This window comes from Coenobita brevimanus, chromosome 12 (assembly GCF_032717465.1).
Source record: "Coenobita brevimanus isolate Jiangsu-jjx chromosome 12, ASM3271746v2, whole genome shotgun sequence".
Taxonomy (NCBI): domain Eukaryota; kingdom Metazoa; phylum Arthropoda; class Malacostraca; order Decapoda; family Coenobitidae; genus Coenobita; species Coenobita brevimanus.
The window spans coordinates 2,105,001-2,130,373 of NC_136965.1; the positions used below are offsets into that span (position 1 = coordinate 2,105,001).

A 25,373-nucleotide genomic window follows, 5' to 3' on the forward strand; every position below is an offset into this window, starting at 1 on the left:
GAGTGAGAAAGAGAGAGAGAGAGAGAGAGAGAGAGAGAGAGAGAGAGAGAGAGAGAGAGGGAGGGAGGGAGAGAGAGAGAGAGAGAGAGAGAGAGAGAGAGAGAGAAACTATGCTTCATACTTAGTGTCACCCCACACCTAGTAAAGCATGTGGTTTCCCCCCTGAGGCTGTGTGTGTGGAGGGGAGAGAGAGAGAGAGAGAGAGAGAGAGAGAGAAGGGGATCGGGGATTTTAGAAGGAACTAAAGAGAGGAGTGATATGTAAATAGAGAGAGAGGAAAAGGGAGTCGGAGAGTGGAGGAGGAAGGAAGAAGAGTGGAGGAATGGAGGAAAAAGGAGTAGAGGAGGAGGAGATGGAAGTGGAGGAAGGTAGAGAAGTGAGGGGAGAGGAGAGAGAGAAAGGAGGAGAAGAGAGAGAGGTGTAGGGGGAGAGGGAGAGGGGAATAAAAATGAATTGTCTCATACTGCTAACTTTCTGTATTTAATTAGAGGAGTTTGATATACTGTACAAGAGGTAGAAATGTACAGAAAATATTCTTAGTACTTTTATATGTGTTTTCAGGTATGTAATAGTACTTTTAATTGTCTTTTTCTATGTGTAAATTAATATAGTCTTGTGCTCACTCTTATCTTTGTACGGAAATATTAATAGTACTTCTGTATGTGCTTTCAGATATGTAATACTGCTTTTAAAAGACTCTTAGATGTGTAAATAATATAACTTTGTACTTACTCTTATTTCGACGGATCAGCTTTTAATTCTATCTATCTTTCTATAGCCCGACACCCCAATCCCGCAAAGGGTGGCCGCAGACAAAACGCCTCCAAGTCACTCTGTCACCCACCATTTGACTACCCTCCCCTAACTCACTTCCCCTTCTCAACTCCATCCCTCCACCTCCTCCTTGGTCTACCCCTCCCTCTCCCTCCCTCCACCTCACCTACATACACCCTCTTAGTCAGTCTTTCATTCTCCATTCTTTTAATTAATTGAGAAAATATTGATAGTATTTTTATGTCTTCAGGTGTGTACAGAAACCTTGTGCTCATTTTGTTCTCTCTCTACAGGTAAGCACAGTGCAGCCCCTTACCTGAGTACGAGCACCACCTGAGCACTGGTAATGTACAATTCTTTTTTTATGACCTATACAGAACGATGACGCGTTTTGTGTACATGTGTGTGTGTGTGTGTGTGTGTGTGTGTGTGTGTGTGTGTGTGTGTGTGTGTGTGTGTGTGTGTGTGTGTGTGTGTGGCCGTCATTATTTTACCTTCGAAGGAGTTGAAAAAAATATAAACAAAAAGGAGAAAGAGGAGGAGGAGGATGAGGAGGAGGAGTTGGAGGATGAGGAGGAGGAGGAGAAAAAGAATAAAAAGCAAAAGACGAAGAAGAAAAAGAAGACGAAGGAGGAGAGGGAGGAAAACAGGGCACTTTTTTAGTAGTAACTTCCCCGACATAACTCCATCCAACGTTACTTGAGACGAACGTAACAACACCAGATTTTACTGACTGTCGTGTTTACTTTTACAGAGAATGAGTGAAAGGAAGAGAAGGAGGTAAACAATCTCTCTCTCTCTCTCTCTCTCTCTCTCTCTCTCTCTCTCTCTCTCGGTCGTAACTTCATCTTCTGACCTAACAGGCGAGGCGATGTTGATGCTATGGTGACCTCATTGGATTAGGGGTCAAAGGTCAGAGGTCACGGTGAGAGAGAGAGAGAGTAGAGTGACAGATTGTGGTGGTCGAGGGAGTCAATGGGAACAGAAACCTCGCTTGTCTAAGGAGCAGATTGGGTTCGTGTGTGTGTGTGTGTGTGTGTGTGTGTGTGTGTGTGTGTGTGTGTGTGTGTGTGTGTGTGTGTGTGTGTGTGTGCTAATTGAGTTTTTTTTTTTTTTTTTTTTTTTTTTTTTTTTTTAGTGGCAGGGGTCCCAAGTAATATTATCGTGAAGAGAAGAAGGTATGAAGAAGACTGTGGATGGGGTGAAGAAAGGAATAGAAGGGGAGGGGTGAGAGGTGAGGGAGGGGGTGAGAAGGAGGGGTGAGGGGGTGAGGGGGAGGGGTGAGGTTGAAGGGAAAGAGAAGTTGAGGAGAAACGAAGAAAGTGAGGAATGAAGGTGGAGAGAAAGGGGGGTGAAGAAAATGGGTGAAGAAAGGAATAGTAGAGAAGAGGAGGGGTTGGGGGTGAGGGGTGAGGGTGAGGGGTGAGGGGTGATGTTGAGGGGCTTCCACGAGGGACACAGGGAGGCCAGGGGTTCACAGGCTTCCTTCAAAGGCTTCATGCATGTTGTGTCGGCAGCTGATACTTACACTTATTTAACCTACCTACCTACCTGCTTACCTACCTACCTACCTACCTACCTACCTGCCTGCCTGCCTGCCTGCCTGCCTGTTTATTTCCTTCTCTTTTACTTAAATCCCTTATTTCCTCCCTTCCTCCCTTCAGTTATCTTTCTTTCTCCTTCCTTCCTTCCTAATAACTAATCCACTGCAGGACAAAGAACACACACACACACACACACACACACACACACACACACACACACACACACACACACACACACACACACACAGTTACATCACTCTGGCCTCCTTGGAGCTTAACCATACACACCTTAGTGCTCAGAGGGGGGTGAAGATTACTTACGTATATACACACATAAATGCATACATACATACATAGACAACTTACATACATAGCTACCTACATACCAACATACACATTAATACACAGATGCTTACATAGAAAATTTACATACATACAGACACACACACACACACACACACACACACACACACACACACACACACACACACACACACACACACACACACACACACACACACACACACACACACACACACACACACATGGCAGGCTTCAGGCCCCCTCCCTCTCATCCCCTCTCCTCTCTCTCTCTTCCTCCTCCTCTTCGTCCATCTTTCCTTCTGTCTTCCTCCTCTTCTCTTCCTCTTCCCCCCCCCTCCTCCTCTTCTCTCCTCCCTCTCGTTCACTCCTCTCCCTCTAGACTCCCCTCCTTTACCCCTCCCCCCTCCCCCACCCCCATCTCAATGTCGTCTATAAAAGTTTAATAAATTATATATTTATTCTCCCCCAGCACTTCCCCTCCTTCTCCCTCCCCTCCCTCCCCAACCCTCCCTTCCCCTCTCCCCCCGATCTCTTTTCCCTCCCCTCTCTCCCCCCCTTCTTCCTTCCCCCCCCCCACTCTCTCTCATCCTTTTAACATTGCCCAAAATTTCCATCTCTCCAACATGAATGCTGAGTTGTAGCGATAGATTAGTACTAGAATTTGATGCTAGTCACGAAGAAGTGCAGAAAGTCCTAAGCTGAATGAACTCGTTTGGAGACACCAGGAGGAAGTATTATTATTATTATTATTATTATTATTATGATGATGATGATTATTATTACCGGTATTATTATTATTATTATTATTATTATTATTATTATTATTATATATTTATTTATTTATTTTTGTTATCATCACCATCATCATCATCATCATCATCATCATCATCATCATCATCACCATCATCATCATCACCATCATTATCATCATCATCATCATCATCACCATCACCATCATCATCATCATCATCATCATCATCATCATCATCATCATCATCATCATCATCATCATCACCACCACCACCACCACCACCACCACCACCACCACCACCATCACCATCATTATCATCATCATCATCATTACCATCATCATCATCACCACCACCACCATCATCACCACCACCACCATCATCACCACCATCATCATCATCATCATCATCATCATCATCATCATCACCACCACCACCACCACCACCACCACCACCATCATCATCATCATCATCATCATCATCATCACCATCATCATCATCATCATCATCATCATCACCACCTACTTTTTCTTTTCTTTTTTTTTCTTTTTTTTTTACTCGATACCATGAGACGTGTAGTGACGAAAAATTTACCCCTGCTCAGAAAAGCCTCATGAATACGCAAGCTTCCCTGATACCAATTGATTACTTAGGCAACTTTGTTAGTGGGGTGGGATGCAGTGTTGAAGTGGGGCGTTTCGTTTCCGTAGAGTATTATATGAAAGGGGTGTGCCGTGATGAAGTGGGGTGTTTCGTGTCCGTAGAGTTATATTAGTGGGGTGATACGCCGTGTTGAAGAGAGAGAGAGAGAGAGAGAGGGGCATCATTGTAGTACTCCCAGGCTCCAGGGCAACACAACACCTATTCACTCCTTCATAATTAATTCCTTTTCATCCTGTGTTGAAAATTGTGGAAGAAGATTTAGAGAAATGTTGTCTGTTTGGTCTTAATGTCGACCACAAAAATCTCTCTCTCTCTCTCTCTCTCTCTCTCTCTCTCTCTCTCTCTCTCTCTCTCTCTCTCTCTTCTAAATTATTCGTCTATATACTAACTAGAAAGCACTTAGAGAGCGCATACCCCCGGAAGTGCAGGATCTGGAGCCGGATCCGCCCCAAAAATGTAATCAATTCTTCCTTGGCTCATGGCCCGTGAATGTGCGCGCGTGTGTGTGTGTGTGTGTGTGTGTGTGTGTGTGTGTGTGTGTGTGTGTGTGTGTGGAGTGGGTGAATAAGTGGAATGAAATCGTGGGACCATTTCGAAGAGAAAGAAAATCAGGAAAAAACAAAATAGACTCCGCTCACCTTTATCCGGCAAAATTGACATCTCTCCATCTTCAGTGGTGAGATGTAGCAAGAGGTGGACGCTAGAATATGATGCTAGTCACGAAGAAGTGCTGTGGAAAGATGGAGAGCCGTAGTATTGCCGTCTGCTACTGAGCTACGGGAAATAAGCTGCAGAAGGACGAAAATCTGGGCCAAGTCATAGTGAATGAGGTATAGGATTATTTTTGAAGGGGAAATCCATCGTGCATCTCCAACTCAAGCAGAAGGAAGGAGGGGAGTGAGTAGGAGAGAGAGAAAAAGCAGGAATTAGTAAGCAGAGAGGCCAAAAAAAAGCAGAAGGGAAGGGAATGTGGAGTGGGGAAGGAAGGAGAGGAGAGAGTAGGTGCAAGGAGAGCTGGAGTGAGTAGGAAGCAGAGGAGGAACCAAAAGCAAGCAGGAGAGCAGGGAAGACTTGAGTGGAGTAAGGAGAGGGGTAAATAGGAGACAAAGAAATCTGGAATGAGTAGTAAGCAGAAGGAAGAGTAGGAGGAGGAGGAAAGATGAAAAACAGGAGTGGAAAAAGATCCTAAGAAGGTAGGAGACGTGGAGGAAGGAAGCACACGCTGTACCCTACCAACGCAGCACAAGTAGCAGAAAGTTGGACAGGGGGAAGCAGGGAAAAAGTGACAGCAGGAGTGAGTAGCAGAAACGATGACAAAGAACTTCAGCAGGAAAACTAGGAAAACAAAAGGGCATTAAGGAGAGGGAAGAAGGAAAAACGCACCGTACCCCACCAACGCAGCACAAGTAGCAGACTCAGGGACAAGAGTGAGCAGGAAACAGTGATAGCAGAAGTGAGTAGCGGATAGGAAAATGAAGGACAGACGTAGGGACACCAGGAGAACAAGAGGACAATAGGATAGCTCGAGGGGGGAGGAAGGAAAGGAGGGAAAATTTGCATCGTACCCCCTGAACGAAGCGGAAGTAGTAGCAGTAGGAAACAGGAAAAGGGCAGCAGATAGGGAAATAAGGGACAGAGCCAGGGAAACCAGGAAAACAAGAGGACAATGGGATAGCTCGATGGGGGAGGGAGGAAAGGAGGGAAAGTCTGCATCGTACCCCGCCAGCGGAGCAGAGAGCAGTGGCAGCAGTAGGACCCCACCAAAACACAGCGTCAGTGGTGCTCCGGATCCGACAGGGGGAGCAATGATGGGCGTGTGCTTGTGTGCGTGTGTGTGTGCGCGCTCTCAAACCCCTCCTCCGTGGCCAGGAAATCGTCTGTTGGAGCTCCGTGAAGCCTAGTGTGTTTAAGGGTAATGCTTGAACTGACGAGGATGAAGGAAAGCCCCTGAAAAAACCCCTTTCTCTGTGCAAGACTGGAAACTGAGAGTGAGCCTGGGAGAGTAAGCTTGGACGTAACAGGTGATGGAGGGGTTTTAAGATTTCCCCTTTCACTCCGAAAACCCCTCCAAACCCTTCCCTCCAATCGTCTGAGGGGTGTTTTGTCGTCCTGGCATCCCAGTCCCCCTGATCTGACCCTCCTAACCTCTCCAACCCCAGTCCCTAATCCTCTGAGGGGGGTTTGTCTTCTTTTCATTCCCGACCCCATTCGAACCTGATCTAACCCTCCTTACCTCAGTCTAATCCTGCTAACCCCATTCCAACCCAGATCTAATCCTGCTAACCCCATTTTAACCTCGATTCAATCCTCCTAACCCCGTCTCCTAATCCTCTCAAACTATTTAGCATCATTACTCTTTTTTAACCCCACTTTCTGAAGGAGTTTGATTCTTTTAAAACCATTCTAACCCCATCCTTCATTCGTGTCAGGGGGATTTGTTCTTTCCTCACCCCAACTTTGTTTATTTTTATTTAATTATTATTTTTTGGTATATCCACGTGTACCAAAAATTCAATACCTTTAATTAACGAGTTTCATTTTCTTCTCCCAGCATTAACTATTTTATATCCACAACCCAGCTACAACCCCATTCCTATCTTTTCCTGTCATTTCCTTGTCCCCTTTTCCTCTCACGGTTTTCCCTGTCATTTTCTCGTCTCCCTTTCCTGTCTCAATTTCTCGTCTCCTCCTCCCGTCATATTTTTTCCCTGTCTCATTTGCTTGACTCATTTTCCTGTCACACTTTCCTGTCTCACTCATTTTCCTGTTCATTTTCTTGGGCCATTTTCCCATCACTTTTCTCTGTCTTCATTTTCTTGGCTCATTTTCCTGTCACACTTTCCTCTCTCATTCATTTTTGTGTCATTCATTTTCCTATTATTTCTTGTTTCATTTCCGTCATACGTTTCCCTTCCTCATTTCTTTTCCTGCCATTTTTGTCGTATTTTCCTGTCACTTTTCCCATCATTTCCTAGCCGTCTCTAATTCCCTTCCTACCCCTCCCCCTTCTTTCTTTCATTTCCAGGCTTTCATCATTTTAAAGGTCAACTAACTCTCTCTCTCTCTCTCTCTCTCTCTCTCTCTCTCTCACACACACACACACACACACACACACACACACACACACACACACACACACACACACACACACACTAAGCTTCCTCCTTTTTTTTAATCTCCTATTTTTCATCCTTTTTACGGATATCAAAAGTTCCAGTCCTGTTCACGTTCTTTTTAATGTCTATGTATATATTTTTTTTCCAAGAATCGATAGTACAATCTCAATATATATCTCCAAGTTTTTTTTTTCATTTTTCTTTTCAATATATTCGCAGTCTCTTATAATTCCTTTCCACTCCTAAATAACACTTCTTTTGTCTTCAGGATAGTTCGTATTTGTGGGAGCATTTCTAAGATCAGCCCTGTCCGTATGTCTCGCGCTGACAATATTCGGACACAGGTGCTTGGTTCCTGTTGATTTTAGGTTAGCCACACCACACCACACCACACGCACCAAACCACCACACCACACAAAATCACCCTCCCATACCACGCCACACAAGATCACGCTCCCACACCACACCACGCAAAATCACCCTCTCAATCCACACCATACCATCCTCTCACCTTACGCCACACAAAATCAGCATCCCACACCACACCACACCCCACTACACTGCATCATACCACACCACACCACACTACATCACACCACACCACATCACACCACACCGAAGCGCCCCGAAGTTCCCCCATCTAGTCCTTTTACACATCCCTACGTAACCACCTTTCTTTTGCGTCCATATTTATTCTCTCCCAACATTTTCTCTCTCGTCCAGAATTCCAGTCCTAGCGTCTTCCTCTTGTTTCCATTTCCAGCGCTGTAAGTAATCCATTTTCCTCGTACGGATTGATCAAAGCTTTCCAATTCAATCCTGTTTCCGCCTCTTAGTCGATCCGTAATCCATTTCCTGCTCCGTCTGTTCAGTTTCCGTCCATCAATTTCATCAATTCTCTCTTGGTATCTTTGTTTGCATATTCTGTTGTGCTGGTTATTTTGTTTTTTCAGGTTAATCTGCTTTCTTCCTCCTTTGGTTTTATTCTCACAGGTTTCAGAGCATCTATTGTCTATATCTATCGTGTTATCTATTGCCCCGTCTATCTTTCTATCTTTCTAGTCCGTCTGTATTCTATTTCTTTGTTGTAATATTCCCAGATCTATTTACATCTATCAACATTCAGTCTTATAATCTATTGCCTCATCTATTTTTCTGTCTGCCTCACCCATCTCTTGTCCACCTCTCTTGTTACTCTGCTTTCTCTGCTTTTATCTATCAGTCTGCCTGTATTAATCTATCGTATATCCTTATCAGTCTGCTTATCAATTATCTCCCTAATCTTGCATATCTGGCTATTTATCTCAGCCTTGTATCCTCTGTCATACTTATCATCATACTGTCATACATATCATCCTCTGCTCCTTCTCACTCCTCCTGGCCTTTGGTTCCTTCTTCCTTACATAAAAAGAAAAAAAACTAATTAACCTAACCTGACCTTACCTGACCCTATCTTACTTTACCTTTCCTGACCTGATCTGACCTGACCTGACCTAATCTGACCTCGGCTTTCAGACCTCCTTTCATCAACAAATCCAACCCATTGTTACCTCCCCCCCCCTCTCTCTCTCTCTCTCTCTCTCTCTCTCTCTCTCTCTCTCATCTATCTATCAATCTATCTATCTATCTATCTATCTACCCTTCCAACCCGACCCTTCCTCATTACTCCTTTCTTTAATACGGTACTTTCACGTCCTCAGCCCCCTCAAAGCTCCTTACGTTCCTCTCCACAACCTTCCTAATAATCTCGACCTTCCACAACCTTCCTACCCTCCTTCCAACCTTCCTAACCATCCTGCCTCTCAACTGGTAACTATCCCAACCCTTCCAGCCATCCATAACATCCTCACTCTCCTTCCAACCTAACTATCCCACCTCCCAACTTTCCTTATTAGTTTTCCCGACCACTGCAACCTTCCACAGCTTCCCAACTTCCAGCCATCCATTGCCTCCTTACTCTCCATGCAGCCTTCCTGACCATACCTACCTCCTATCCGTCATTTAACCTTCCAATCAATTCCTACCTCATCATATCTCCCTACCTTCCTCACACGACCTTCCTAACCATACCTACCTCTTGTCTCTCCTTCATTTAACCTTCCAACCAATTCCTACCTCACCGTATCTCCCTACCTTCATCACCCAACCTTCCTAACCATTCCTACCTCCTATAACCTTCCAGTTCTCCTTCTTCCAACCACCTTCACTATTCCTACCGCCTCTAACATCCCACCTCTCCTGCTTCCGACCTTCCTAACTCTTTCCGTATCCTAGAACATCGCCAGTTTTGTGCTTCCCTTACCATTCCCACCTCAAACATCTCTTCAGCTATCTCGATCTGATTTCTGCCTTCGGTCTTCCAGTGTACTAATCTTTCTTTTTCTTTTTTTCTTTCTTTAACCATTTGTCTTCCCCCCCCTCTCCATTCTGACATCCCGAAGCCGTCCCCTATTTTCTCCATCCCCCACCCGTCCCATCCCCAGACTCACCACCTATCCATCCCCATCCCTTTCCTGTCCAAGCCTTCCTTATCCATTCTGTGCTCACTATCCTCTCCCCATACTTCATCCAGTCTTCCTCAGCTCTCCCATCCCATCCCCATCCGTTCATTTCCAACCCATTTCCCCCTTTGAACTACTAGCCTTCCCCATTTCTTCCCTTCCCCATCCATTCCCTCCCCATCCATTACCTCCTTCACTCGTCTTAACCCACCCATCTGTTCCCCTACCCCTCCACTCACGCCAACCCCCACCCCGTACCCACCCCACCTCCCAATTTCTGCCTCCAAAAACCCCAACCATTTTTCAACGCCTTCTCCCCTCTTCTTAACCCTCCCATCTGTTCCCCTACCCCTCCATTCACGCCCATCCCCACCCCATACCCACCCCACCTCCCAATTCCTGCCTCCATAAACCCCAACCATTTTTCAACTCCTTCCACCAATCTCTCCATCTTCCTTCAGCACCACATCCCAACTCCCTCCACCAAATCACCATCTTGCATCCACACCACATTCCTACTTCTTGCACCATGCCCCCCGCGGCCCCCTGGCTTCCCCTAGCGGCCAAAACCACGTATTCCCGGGACGCCTGGCTCCGATAAACAGTGATACGGAAGATGCTCAAGCTCACTCGATCAGGGAAGCCGCCGTGGTCCAGGAAGCTTCAGCATGTCTTGGCTGCCGTTACGTAAGCAACATGTTTCTCTCGTCGATTATAAGTTGATTGTTTTCGTGTAATTACCTGTTTTACCTGGTCGGGATGTTGCTGCCCCATCTCATGTCCTCCCCCCTCTCTCTTCTCCCTTCCCTGTTCCTCCCCCATATCCCCTCCTTTCCTTTACCCCCCACCCTTCACCATTCCTCCTTTCTTCTCCCTCTCATCTCCCCCTCCCTTCCCATCTTTTCCCCTTTTTCCTCCCATTTTCCCTCCCTTTCTCCTCCACTCCTCACTCCTCTATCTTGTTTCCTCCTCCCCTCCCTACTTTTGCACCTCCGTTCACCAATGAGGTACTTCCCCACGTTGTTTTCTTCCCTCTCCCCTTTTTTCTTTCCCCCTCCTTCCCCTTCCTTTCTCTCCTTTTTCCCTCTCTACCTCTTTTCCCCACACTTCCCCTTTTCTTACCCCCTTCTTTCCCACCCCTCCGTCCTCATCTCCCTCTTCATTCATTCAACCTTTCCTCACTCCCCTCTCCCCCCTCCCCATAAACAACCCTCTCACCTCTAATTGCTCGTTAAAAGTAATGAACCATCGAAGACTTAATTGACATAACTCATTGCCTTTCTTCAATACAATGACGTTCCCCCCCTTCGTCTTCTTCCTCTTCATTCATTTTCCTTTCTTTTCTGTCACCACTTCCCCTCCTCCCCTCTTTTCCATCCAGTCTTTCTTTTAGTTTCTTCTTCCTTTCTGTCCCACCTTTTTTTCCCTCATCTGTCTGCTTTCTGTCTGCTCTCTATCTGTCTGTCTGTATGTGTGTGTCTGTCTCTGTTTATATGTCGTATTTTTCTGTCTTATCTCCCCTGTTCCCGTCTCGTATCCTCCATTCATCCCTTCTTTACTTCCTCCCTTCTTTTCACTCCCTTTTCTTCCACCTCCTATCTATTTCTTCTCCCTCCTGTCTATTTCTTCTCTCACCTCCTCCATCTCCCCCACCTCCACCCCCCCCCCACCCAACAGCCTCCTCACCCTAATTGCTCGTTTAAAGGTAATGAACGGGCCGAGGCTTGAGTGATGCCACCTCAATTCATTCCACCTTATAGAGTTAAAGGAGAACTGACCGAACGATGTCATCTGAGGAGGGTTCTTGTTCTTGTCTTGATCTTGTCTTGTTCTTGTCTTGTTCTTGTCTTGTTCTTGTTATGTTCTTCTCTTCTTGTCTTGTTCTTGTTCTTGTCGTGTTCTTGTCATGTTCTAGTCTTGTTTTTGTGTTGTTCTTGTCTTGATCTTTTCTTTTTCTTGGTCTTGCTTAACCCCACTTTGGAAGAGTAGATCCATCAACCACAAGTAAGTCACTGCTTTTTGAGGGGTGGTGGGGGAGGGTTGAGGGGGAGGGGGGCATTAATTTTACCCCCTACCTTGGCCTTTTAACCCTTTACGACACGAGTAATTAACCTGAGACTTACCTATGTTTCCAGGTGACGAGTGAAATTATCAGGTGTTAATGAAGATACAGGTAGAGAGAGAGAGAGAGAGAGAGAGAGAGAGAGAGAGGGAGGTAGGTAGGTTTGTACATACTTTCATCGCTGTTAATATATTGATCTAGACGGATTAATAGATAAATATAAATACATTGATAGATAGACAGATAGACATGTAAATAGACATAATTAATAGATGGCTGGATAGATAGATAAATATATATAAACATAGATTTAGATTAATAGAAAGATGTAAAGAGAGAGAGAGAGAGAGAGAGAGAGAGAGAGAGAGAGAGAGAGGTTTCTTCGTCATCACAAGTTCCCTCTAATTAACAGGTCATTAGCCCAGTAGTTAACGAGGGTAATTTCCTGCCACTTCACTACGAGGCGCCACCCAGAAAAATAATGTAAAATTTAAGAAAAACCCCTAACACCTCTTCCTTAGCGATTTATTTTTGGATATGGTTTGGTAATATACTTCTTGGCCCAAGTTCGTATTCTGTTCGGTTAAGGAAGCTCCCTAACACCTCTTCCTTAGCGATTTATTTTTGGATATGGTTTGTTAATATACTTTTTGGCCGAAGTTCGTATGCTCATCGGGTAAGGAAGCTCCCTAACACCTCTTCCTTAGCGATTTATTTTTGTATATGGTTGGTTAATATCCTTTTTGGCCAGAGTTCGTATTCTCATCGGTTAAGGAAGCTCCCTAACACCTCTTCCTTAGCGATTTATTTTTGGATATGGCTGGTTAATATACTTTTTGGCCTAAGTTCGTGTTCTGTTCGGTTTAGGAAGCTCCCTGACACCTCTTCCTTAGCGGTTTATTTTTGGGTATGGCTGGTTATTATCCTTTTGTACGTTCTTTATGCAGAGTATGGTCATATTGGAAGGATCATGTCACTCAAGAGGACAGTAAGGTGCAGCAGACAAAAATAAATCGCTTAGGAAAAGGTGTTAGGGTCCGACGAGAAAAATGGCCCAAGTCATAACGTCTGAAGCACGAAGCGATTTTTTTTTTTTTTTTTTAAATCCGCCAAGGAAGTGGGACGGGGCTGTGTATTCTCCCGTGTCTGTTTGTTTATGTACACAATATATCAGAAAGTTGTTATTGGATTTCCTTGCAATTTGGTGGATAGGTGGGCAGTGGGTCAAGGAAAAGTTGGTTACATTGCGAGGTAGAACCGTATCCGTGTGTAGAAATAAATCATAAATATTGTTGACGGCGGTATGCGCTCTTTGAGACTGCGTAATAGGGCACACTAAGACCGTAGAGTAAGAAGGAGGAGGAGCAGAAGGAAGAGGAGCAGGAGGAGGAGGAGGAGGAGGAGAAGGAGAAGAAGAAGAAGAAGAAGAAGAGGAGGATGAGGAGAAGAAGAAGGAGAAGAGGAGGAGGAGGAGGAGGAGGAGGAAATTAAATACAGGAGAGGAAGAGAGAAAGAGAATCAAAAACTGAAGTGGAGGAGGAGGAAAAGGCAGAGAGAGAGAGAGAGGCAATTAAAAAATAGTGGTTTGCTCTGATGATCCACAAAATAATAATAATAATAATAATAATAATAATAATAACTAAACAGATAAATAAGGAAAATATTGGGGCGACTTTAACAATAGTTCCCTTGATTGGCAATAGATGGCGATAGTGGCTGCAAACACTAATGGCGGGCTGATGGCTAGTATACCCTATTATCGCGAATTACAGGCCAATTTTCCCCCATCACACCGACCCACCGCCATCCATAGCCTCAGAAAAAACCACGATGAAAGAAAACTCGGTGATATATAAGGAAAATGTGACAGGAAGGAAGGAAAAGGGCGATTAGGGGAAGTTGAAGCATTGAGAGAAAATGGGATAGTGTGTGACGCTCCTTGAAGAAAATGGGATCTACGAAAGGCAGATATGATGAAAGAAAACGTTATTACCTTCAGAGAAACTTAATGCAATGGAAAATAAATAAATAAATAAATAAGATTCCGTAGTGACAGAAGATATTTAGGGATCCTGTTGGAGTAGGTTCCTTCCCACGGCGAGGCGCAGGACTATATTATGAGATTTGGCTCCGGGTGGACATCGCAACTGCTCCATCCAGGGCCACAGCGCCACCACGCGTAGGCTTCTCTCTAGGAAGTGATGGTAAACAGCGTGGGTGTGTGTAAGGAAGGTGTTGTTGGTTGGGAGTAAATGTTTGTCTATATTCGTGACGTCAGTAGCGCCTCTCTCTCTCTCTCTCTCTCTCTCTCTCTCTCTCTCTCTCTCTCTCCCTTCACATCACCTGATTGACGTAATTCACTGAAGGCTTCCATTTTTTCCCTACCTGTGGTTTTGACAGCCGAGAGAGAGAGAGAGAGAGAGAGAGAGAGAGAGAGAGAAAGAGAGGGAGAGAGAGAGAGAGAGAGAGAGAGAGAGAGGGAGAGAGAGAGAGAGAGAGAGAGAGAGAGAGAGAGAGATTAGCACGCCCTGATTAATCCGCGTCAGGGCAATTTTTGGATTTTTAGATGATATATTTTTTCAGCCTGTGATATTTTGCTCTTTTTTTGTTACATTTTATTTATCATTATTTTTCGTAGCTTTTTTCAGGATTTCCAATTTAATTTTTGAGTTTTATTTTCATTTTTTTTTAACTTTATTATTATTAACTTATTTTTTATTATATGGTATTTTATTTTAGTTATTTTTTTCGGTTTTCCTGTGTGACTCTTTTTGCGTCCTTAATTTGAAGATCTAATTCTACATCGTTTTCCATTGTACTGACGAGGAGAGTGTCTGTGAGTGAGGTGGAGGGGGTGAGAGGGAGGGGGAGGCCAAGGATGAGGTGGAGGGAGTGTATGTGAGTGAGGTGGAGGGGGAGAGAGGGAGGGGGAGGCCAAGGATGAGGTGGAGGGAGTGTATGTGAGTGAGGTGGAGGGGGAGAGAGGGAGGGGGAGGCCAAGGATGAGGTGGAGGGAGTGTATGTGAGTGAGGTGGAGGGGGAGAGAGGGAGGGGGAGGCCAAGGATGAGATGGAGGGATGGAGTGGAGAGGTATATGAGGGAGGGGGGTGTGAGCCGGGAGCAGGCCAGTGAAATGGCGGGGGACAGGGCGACGTGGAGGCTATTTGTTTGTGGCCACCCCGTATGGGATTAAGGTGTCTGGCAATAGATAGATAGATAGATAGACTCCCTTTTTATATACGGTTTTAGGAATAATATATATCTTGTCCTCTCGTCTTTTCCTATTTATTGCATATTTTTCTATTTCGTATTTTCCCGCCCTCTTTTGAATTTAAATTGTCTAGATAGGGGTGAACGAGCGCTGCCAAAAAAAAATATATATATAAAAATAAAAGATTGAAATGCTCTGATGAACCTGCCTCAGTTTTTTTGCATATTACATTATTATTATTATTATTTTTTTATTTTATTTTTTTTTTGGTGTGGTCTGTGAGGCTGTGTTTTAAAATTTTCTTATGTATCGTGTTTTTCTTTCTCATTTTTAGTGTGTGTGTGTGTGTGTGTGTGTGTGTGTGTGTGTGTGTGTGTGAGAGAGAGAGAGAGAGATGGGGGGGAAACAGACAGACAGGCAGAGAGACTGACATTCACAGGCAGAGAGACAGACGGTAGCCAAATCTAACTTATTCTCTCTCTCTCTCTCTCTCTCTCTCTCTCTCTCTCTCTCTCTCTCTCTCAACCTCAAAACCCGTGCACCATTTTCTGTTTCAACTCGTGTGAAACTCTAGGAAGGGGTAACAATTATAAAATCCACGTAATGCTTGTAACTTGAAGAGAATAGTTTAGAATGGGAGGATAGACAGATAGATAAATAGATAGATAGATAGGTAGGTAGGTAGGTTGGTAGGTAAGGTAAGTAGGTAGATAGATAAATAGGTAGGGATGTTGGTAGGTAAGGTAGGTAGGTAGGTAGACAGACAGAGGCTTGGAAAACACACACACACACACACACACACACACACACACACACACACACACACACACACACACACTGCATCACCTCTGCGCCCCAAATCTAATTTCTTTCCGCACTTACACTCACCACACACTTTCTTATCCCTCTCTCTCTCTCTCTCTCTCTCTCTCTCTCTCTCTCTCTCTCTCTCTCTCTCTCTCTCTCTCTCTCTCTCTCTCTCTCTCTCTCGCTTACTATTTCTGTCTCCTATGTTCCTCTGTATTTTCTTTTTCTGTCTTTCCTTCTGTCTTTCTGTTAAGCTGTCTACCTTGTTACTTAGTCTGTTTCCTGTTCCTATCTTTTTTCTTTCTTCCTCCTTTCGTTTCTCGCCACGTCCCTTCCTTTCTCCCCTGTCACACCTTCTCACTCTCTTCCCCTCTCTTCTCTCCCCACTCACGCCATTCTCCTCACGCCTATCGCTTTTCCGGGACTGTCTTTCCTGCTTCACGCATCACCTCTCTCTCTCTCTCTCTCTCTCTCTCTCTCTCTCTCTCACACACACACACACACACACACACACACACACACACACACACACACACACACACACACACACACACACACACACACACAGCATCCCATTCTCATCTCCCAGCCTCTGATTCCTCTTTCCATCCGTCCCCTCACACCTCGCCTCCCTTCCTCACAATTACCGCATCCACTCTGCACCCCGAATCCAATCTTACTCCCCCTCCCCTCTCCCCACGTCTCCCCTCTCCCCTGCACCCCCCTCTAAGTCCTCTCTTCCCTCTACCCCCATACGCTCCCCTTCCTCTGCCGCACATCACCCCTCTTCTTCGTCACCCATCCCTCCTCCTCCCCCTCCTTGCGCTCCCCTTCGATTCCCCTCTTGAGCTCCCCTCCCCCCCTTCGGTTCTCCCTTAGATCCCCCCTCCCCTCTTCCCACAGCCCCCCCTCCTCTTCCCTCTGCCCCCCTCTCAGCCTCTGCACCCCCCTCTGCCTGCCTTCATTGCTCCCTCTGATCTTTGTCCGATTATGCCTCTTTCCTTCTCCCTCTCTCCTTCTCCTCCCTTCAAGTCCCCCCCTTCTCTTTTCCTCTCTCTTCCTCCCTTCCTACCTCCCCCTCTCTTTCCTCTCTCTTCCTCCCTTCCTACCTCCCCCTCTCGTTTCCTCCCTCTTTCCTTTCGACTTTTATCTCCCTTTCTCATGCCTGTCCCTTCCCTCCACTTCATTCCTTCTCCAACACCTTCCTCCCCATCTCCCCTCCCATCCCCCACACCTCCCCCATTCACTCCTCTTCCAGATATTCTTCTTTCCCTTCCTCCTGTCTACCTCTTTCCACCTCCTTCCCTTAATGCCCATTCATTTAACCTCCCTCCCACTCCTCATCTCCCCACCAATATCATTTCTCATCTTATACTCCTCCCCACACACACCCCAATCTTTCCTCTCTCATTCTTTTTCCCCTCCATCTCTCCTGTTTTCCCGTCCTCCTTTCACCCTCCCTCCATCTCCTCCTCATCTCCCCTCCCATCATCTCATTTCTCCTCTCCCCCATCTCCTCCTCACAGCTCTCATCTCGTACTCATTCTTCTTCAACTTCAAGCAGCGAAAGTCCTCGTTTTGAAGGTCTTACTCCATACCTTCGCCTTTCAAGACAAGAGATTTAGTTGCATGTACAGGCAGCGAAAAAGACAAATTAAGTGATAGTTGTGTGAGTAATTGGAGTTTTCTTTTACACCATTATCTAGGCTTTTATTTTTGTCATCCTGGAAAAAAAATACTGTCAAGAGAAGGATGTTTTTCTGTAGTGACCAAGGACGTGTGTGTGTGTGTGTGTGTGTGTGTGTGTGTGTGTGTGTATATGTGTGTGTGTGTGTGTGTGTGTGTGTGTGTGTGTGTGTGTGTTTATAGAAGCCGTAGTCAGTTTTTTTGCACCTGAGAGGCAACCATAACCCATTTCTGCCTAATTGATGGCCAGGTGTAGTCAGATTGAAGGATAAATTTGACTAGTAACCAAGGAGACTCCTGCCTCTTTAACTAAGGCTCATTAATATTCATGCAACCACGACTTAGTATTAAAATCAATGGAGCGTCCCAGTCCCGTCAGATGAAAACAAGGAGAGAGAGAGAGAGAGAGAGAGAGAGAGAAGGAAAGATATGGTTAGGATCTGTCATACGAAATATTTATCAAGGAAGTGTTATGTTTAGGGAGAGAGAGAGAGAGAGAGAGAGAGAGAGAGAGAGAGGTGTTAAATTTCTAGTAAACCGTCTGCTCCCTTTGACTCCAGTAAGATGACGATTGAACATTACTGCAGCTCTCTTCCCCTCCCCCTTCCCTTCCCTCCCCTCCCCCTTCCTCCTCCCCCTCCCCCTCCCCTTCCTCCTTTGTCAGTCCTGCATAGCACCTCCCTTACCTCCCCCTTCCCCCTCCTCCCCCTGCTTTCTCGTCCTTTCTCTCTCCTCTCCCTGCCTTCCCTTCCCCCCCCTCCTTTTTTCTCGTCAGACTCTCTCTCTCTCTCTCTCTCTCTCTCTCTCTCTCTCTCTCTCTTTCTCTCTCCATCTGTCTTCCTTCCTTCCTTCCCTTCCTCCCATGGCCAGCCCTAACATATCATCCTTACTCTCTCCATTTTTCTCCTCCTTTCCTCCCCCTCCCTCTTCCTCCACTTCTGTCCTCCTCCCTTTCCTCTCCCTTCCTGCATCTCTTCTCCCGTCCCTTACTCCCTCCATTCCTCCCTCTCTTCTCTCCCTCTCTTCCCTCCCTCCTCTTTCCTCCAACCCCCTTCCCCCTTATTCCTCCCCTGTTTTCCCTACCCCTCCTCTTCATCCTTTGTCCATTCACTTCATCCCCCATCAGGCCCCCATCGCCCCCCACCCCCAGGCTGTGAGGATGGGGCGGCGTCCCCCTCGTGGCTATGACCCTTGACCTTTCAGCACCGAGAGAGAGAGAGAGAGAGAGAGAGAGAGAGAGAGAGAGGGAGAGAGAGAGAGGGGGGGGATTCTTTTGACCTTCAGACGATTTTATTCAGCTTTGGATTACTACTGGATGTAAAGGGGTTTCGGGTGGAGGGGGTGGGTGGGGAGTGGGTGGAGTAGGTGAACTTAGAATCACCAGGGAGAGGGGAGGGGGGAGTGGATAGGGGAGAGGAGAGGGAGGGGAAGTGGTTGGGATGGGGGAGAGGGGGGGAAAGTGGATGAGGGGTGGGGGGAGGGGATGGTGTAGTAGCCGGCGAAGTTAGTCCGGAATCACCACTATTGTTCATGGTGATGCACGGAGAGAGAGAGAGAGAGAGAGAGAGAGAGAGAGGCAGCAATTCACACACACACTCAACTATACACTGTTCATGAATTGCAAGGAACTTAGGAAACTGACTCTGTTCATGATGTTTATGTATGTATGTTTGTATGTATGTATGTATGTGTGTATGCTTAGTCAGTCGGTGTGTATGTATGTGGGGGAGTTCACCATCCATTCACTCGATGTGGTGCAGCCTTTAAGTGTCTGCATAATATGAGAAGACTATTGGTCGCCTGTACCCTGGGAAACCACTGCCCACACTCAGTAATTACTATATAAACCACTGGAAGCCTGGTGGTTAAGTGGGCTACGGTGCTTCAGCCTAATAGAGCCTTTAAGGGTTTAGATTATACAGCTGGATGAAGATTACTGCTCACATAATAACACTCAGGGAAGTGTGTGTGTGTGTGTGTGTGTGTGTGTGTGTGTGTGTGTGTGTGTGTGTGTGTGTGTGGACTGGGCTTTTTTTTTTTTTTTAGGCATCATTGTCATCGTATACCGTGCTTTATTTATTCATTTCGTATTACTGCCCATACCAGCAGATTGAGCCCTGCCCGCAACACAGGATACAGCCGGGTGAGTTCCTAGTGAAGCGCTATTCTTGTACCACCCTGTATTTTTGCTACCGCCATTCAGGAGGCCTTGTACTGAAGGGGTTAAGCTCATCACAACTTTTAAAAGATCGCGTTAATTTTTCTGCCACGCTCCCTGCCTTCTTTGACCCCCTCTCCCTCACCCCCCACACTCCTCCTCCCCACACCCCTTTCCCTCCCCCACCCTCTCCTCTCCTCGCGTCTCCTCCTTCTTCCTTTTTCCCTTCTTCCTTCATTCTTTGTTACCTCTCGTCTTCCTTCTCTCCTCTCCTCCCCTTCCTTCCCTACTCTCCATCTTCTCCCTCTTTCCTCTCTTATTCTCTTCCTTCTTCTTCTCCTCTCCCCCCTCCCTTCCTTCTCTCCCTCGCCTCTTGTTACCTTCCCTTCTTATTATCGTCCTCCTCCTCCTCTCTCCCTCCCTCCCTTCCCTCTCCTTCTCTCCCTCGTCTCTTGTTACCTTCCTTCTCCCTTCTTCCATCACATCTCCTTCCCCCTACCTCCCTTTCCCTCTGTTCTTCTTTCTTACCTCTCCCTCCACTCCTTCCCACCTTCCTTCCCCCTTCTCATCGCCTGCCTTTCTTTCTCCCCACTTTCTCTCCCTGTTCCTGTCCCCTTCTGCTTATTTCCCTATTTTCCTCCTCCCTTCTTCCTCCCTTCTCATTCTCCCCAGTCTTTCCCTTGCTGCCTCCTCTCCATCGCCTCCTCTCACTGCTCACCTCCTCCTTTCTCCCTCTCTCTCCCCTCCTTCCCCCTCTCTTTCCCCCCTCCAACTTCACTCTCCCCACTCCCACTTTCTCTACCCCTATCCCACTTCTCCCTTTCCCCTCTCCCACTTCTCTTTTCCCCCCTACCTCTTCTCTCTCTTTCCCCCCTCCCACTTCTCTTTCCCTCTCCCTCTTGCCTCTCTTTCCCCCCTCCCACTTCTCTTTCCCTCTGCCTCTTCTCTCTTTTTCCCCCCTGCCTCTTCACTCTCTTTCCCCCTCCCTCTTCTCTCTCTTCTCCCGCCCACTTCTCTCTTTTCCGCCTCCCTCCTCTCTCTTTATAACTTTTTCCTTACGTGTCATTTAACGTCGGCTCCTGGGGTGTATTTCTCTCTCTCTCTCTCTCTCTCTCTCTCTCTCTCTCTCTCCATCATCTCCATCCATAATTCAGAGATGAAGTTTGTCTCAGGGGAGGCAGCGTAAGCACTTAAGGTTAGAGAGAGAGAGAGAGAGAGAGAGAGAGAGAGAGAGAGAGAGAGAGAGAGAGAGAGAGAGAGACAGGCAGACAGACAGACAGACAGAGACAGAGACAGAGAGGGGGGGAATATTTACAACGCCTGTGTGCAAATACCAGTGATGTGTGTGTGTGTGTGTGTGTGTGTGTGTGTGTGTGTGTGTGTGTGCGTGCTGAAGTGGGTGTGGACTTTTAATTATGTAATGGCTTGTTATTTCACACACACACACACACACACACACACACACACACACACACACACACACACACACACACACACACACACACACACACACACACACACACACACACACACACACACTCTCTCTCTCTCTCTCTCTCTCTCTCTCTCTCTCTCTCTCTCTCACCTAGCACTTAGCCTTATTAACACACTCAGGGTAATAAGCATTCTAACACGCACCCCATTTACTCCCCACCCCTACCCACTACATAGGTGTCTCCCTTCTTCCCTCCCCTCCCTTCTTCTCCCCTCCCTTCTTCTCCCCTCCCTTCCCCTTCCCTTCCCTTCCCTTCCCTTCCCTTCCCTTCCCTTCTTTTCTCCTGCCCATCTAACCTGACCTCAACGATTTGGTAATATTACAAAAATCAGTTTCCTCTGAAATGCATCATATTTAGCATCATTACAGCAAAGAATAAATAACCGTGTGTAGAATACTGTAAGTGTGACATGTGGTGTGTTGTGTGTAGTGTGACGTGTGGTGTGGTGTTCAGTGTGACAGGGTGTGATGTGTAATGTGACGTGGTGTGTTGTGTTGTGACGTGTGGTGTGGCTGTGTAGTGTGAGGTGTGTGACTGTGTAGTGTGGCAGATGTAGTGTAACATGTGTTTTGGTAATAAATCATAAGCGTGGATTACGAGGGGATGTGTGGAGTAGTGAGAGGTGGAGCTTGAAAGAGGACAGGTGTGGTGAGGCAGATGTGTTACGGAAACAGGTGACTGGTATGGATTAAGATGGACAGGTGTGAAATATTGAGGCTTGGACGTTTGACAGGTGTAGTATAATAGGTATTGTGTGTGTGTGTGTGTGTGTGTGTGTGTGTGTGTGTGTGTGTGTGTGTGTGTGTGTGTGTGGTGACAGATGACAAACAGATTAAGACAGACAGGTGTGTGGAAGGTCCTAGGTGATCTGTGACGTCATTAATCACAGGTAAGGACGAATGGGCTTGACTGATTACAGGTGGGGTTGAGCAGTGGCAGGTGCGCGAGTAGCCCAGTAATTTAGCCTGAGAATAGCTGTTTTAGTAGTAGTAGTCTTAGTAGTAGCAGTATTCGTAGCAGTAGTAGTGGTAGTAGTAATAGTAGTAGTAGCATCCCACAGACTAGCGAGTTAAAAAAAAATCATCTCGAAAATAATCCTCTCCAACTTCACGAATCGTTTCTTTGGAGTGTCTCATTAGTGTCTCTTTGTCAGGGTGTGGGGGTGTAGGTGAGGGGTGTGGGGGTGTGGGGGTGTGGGTGGGGGTGTGGGGGTGTGAGTGTACTGCATTGATTCAGGTGTGGGTGGGGAGGTTTGGTACACTGGTCTCTCTCTCTCTCTCTCTCTCTCTCTCTCTCTCTCTCTCTCTCTCTCTCTCTCTCTCTCTCTCTCTCTCTCTCTCTCTCTCATGATCACCCTGTAAATAATGTAAATGCATTTCTGTCGTAACACAGTACAGTAATAATGTTAATAATAAAAATAATAATAATAATAATAATAATCTCTAAAGTACGATATTATTTTCCAGCCTTAATTAAGCCATCTTTATTAGCATTATTGTCAAGAGCGGTAACGTTATTGGCCCAGGTAAGTAAATAACCCAATAACAACGCTCTTCATTACCAACGTTAGTCTGTTTTCATCTCAAAGCTAAACGTTTGAGCTCCAGAACGTTTATTTAGTTCTTGCTGAAATTATCTGTGTCTGTCTACCCTTCTGACCGTCTTTTTCTAGGTGTTTATCAGTCTCTCTCTCTATTTCTGTATGCGTCCCTTCCCGAGTCCCCTTTTTCATCCTCTACATGACTTCCTTTCTTCCCTTCCATCTCATCCTTTCTCTTTTCCTTCCCCTTCTGTCTTCCTGTTCAGCCTCCTCCCTTTCTCCCCTCCCTTCCCTTCTCTTCCCTCCCTCCATCTCCTTTTCCCTGCCCTCCTCTAACCCTTCCATTTGCTATCCTACCCTGTAATTCACATGCTCTGATAATGCCTGTGTTTTGCAGTGTCAACATATCCTAGTACCCCCTCAACGCACTCAGACCCGACATAGAAAACGGAGAAGAGTAAACAGAAGAATTTTAGCGAAAAGAGAGAATTATTTTAGTGTATTATACTTGATGTAGTGCTTCCTACTTCATCCTTAGCCTTTTTTCAGTGCCTGCCCTCCTCTCTTCCTATTTCTCCCATCTTTCCTGTCACTTATTGCTTTTCTTTCCTTTACAGGTGGCTTTACATTGAGTGACGAGCCAAATGGTTTCCTGTAAGCCAAGAAACCATGTACAACGCTGGGTGGTAACCATATAACCAAACCATACGTGCTCCCTACGGGTCAACAAGTGGGTTGGTGGAGGGTTAGTGCCCCTCCCCGTGAAACAAATAACTCAAAGTCAAATGGCCACCCCTTACGGGATTATGGCGTCTAGCAATAGATAGATAGATTATATTTTCTTCTTACATGACACAGAAAACGGAGAAAAGGAAAACAGAATTATTTTAGCATAGTTTCCCGTGACATAGAAAGGCAGAACAGAAAATACAAGGAAGAATTTTCAATAAAGACGGTTTTTTTGCGCATTGGAATAGAGAAAACAGCAAGGAAAGCATCTAACCTTTGTAAATAAATGATTGTGTGTGTGTGTGTGTGTGTGTGTGTGTGTGTGTGTGTGTGTGTGTGTGTGTGTGTGTAATGCGTCATGCTATAGAAAATGGAGCAAGGTAAACAGAATAATTGTGCCCAAACAGAAAATGATTTAGTGTAGTTTCTCACGCCATGACATAGAAACAAAAGCATGGAATTACTACTACTACTACTGCTACTACTACTACTACTACTGCTACTACTACTACTACTACTGCTACTACTACTACTACTGCTACTACTACTACTACCACTACTACTACTACAGCTACTACTACTACTACTACTACTACTACTACTACCACCACTACTACTACTACAGCTACTACTACTACTACTACTACTGCTACTACTGCTACTACTACTACTACTACTACTATCATTTTGTAATATAACATTTTTGGCCATTTGGAGAGGATGGAGAGCGAGAGACTAACGAGGAGAGTGTATGTGAGTGAGATGGAAGGGGAGGAGGGGGAAGGGGAGACAGAGGATGAGACGGAAAGATGGAGTGGAAGGGTCTATGAGAGAGGGGCGGTGCGATGGGGGGATGGCAGCGAAATGGCAAGGGACAGGGCGACATGGAGGCGATTTGTTTGTGGCCACCCCTTACAGGATAAAGGCGTCTGGCTATAGATACGTAGTTTAAAATTTGATAGAACCGGGATTTGTATATATATTTAGTGCAGGAAATTAGACAAAAAAAAAATATTAATCAGATATTTTACGTTGCACGGTATATTAAATGGAACAGATTAAATTGAGAATGAATTATTTAGTGTCATTTATTATAATCGAAATATATTGTTTTTTATTGCTGGAAGAATTAGACCCATATGTTGAAACTGTGGGTTATTATTATTATTATTATTATTATTATTATTATTATTAGTGTAGTAGTAGTAGTAGCATCATCATCATTATTATTATTATTATTATTATTATTATTATTATTTTTATTATTATTATTATTACCGGTATTATTATTATTATTACATACAACTGTTTTGGCCCAACTTGGACCTTCTTCAAGTATGAATAGAGACCACACGTTCACATATAAACGAAGAAGATAGGGAGGGTGAAATGGGGGAAGGGAGGAAGGGAGGGAGAGGGGTTAAGAGTCAGAGCGAGAGAGAGAGAGAGAGAGTTATTATAGGTAATCTAGGCCATTATTGCATTAGGAAGATAATGGCCATATAATATCTTTCCCAGACATTTATTATAATTATATTTATTTTTAGTGATAATTATAATCATGGCAATTATTTTTTATTTTATTATTTCTGTCTGTCTCTGTCTTTGTCTGTCTCTGTCTGTTAATATCTGTCGTCTCTGTCTATCTGTCTGTCTGTCTACCTATCTGTCTGTCTGTCTGTTTGTCTCTGTCTGTCCCTCCCTCCCTCCCTGTCTATCTGTCTGTCAGTCTATCTTGCTGTCTTTATCTATTTTTATCTGCTTGTATATGTGCATTTATCAATCACTCAGTCCTTCTGTCTATCTGTCTATTTATCTCCATATCTATCTGTCTATTAGTCTGTCCATCTATCTGTCTGTCTCTCTCTCCATCCATCCATCCATCCATCCATCCATCTATCTATCCAACCATCCATCCATCCATCCAACCATCCATCCATCCATCCAACCATCCATCCATCCATCCAACCATCCATCCATCCATCCATCCATCCATCCATCCAACCATCCATC

At 45.4% G+C, this 25,373-nt stretch overlaps 1 protein-coding gene across 1 annotated transcript in view; it reads left to right on the forward strand.

Annotated features, from left to right (window-relative positions):
- Nucleotides 1-25,373, forward strand: part of Slob (Slowpoke binding protein) — a 221,837-nt gene that overhangs the window by 142,465 nt on the left and 53,999 nt on the right. The gene's annotated exons all lie outside the window — the stretch shown is intronic.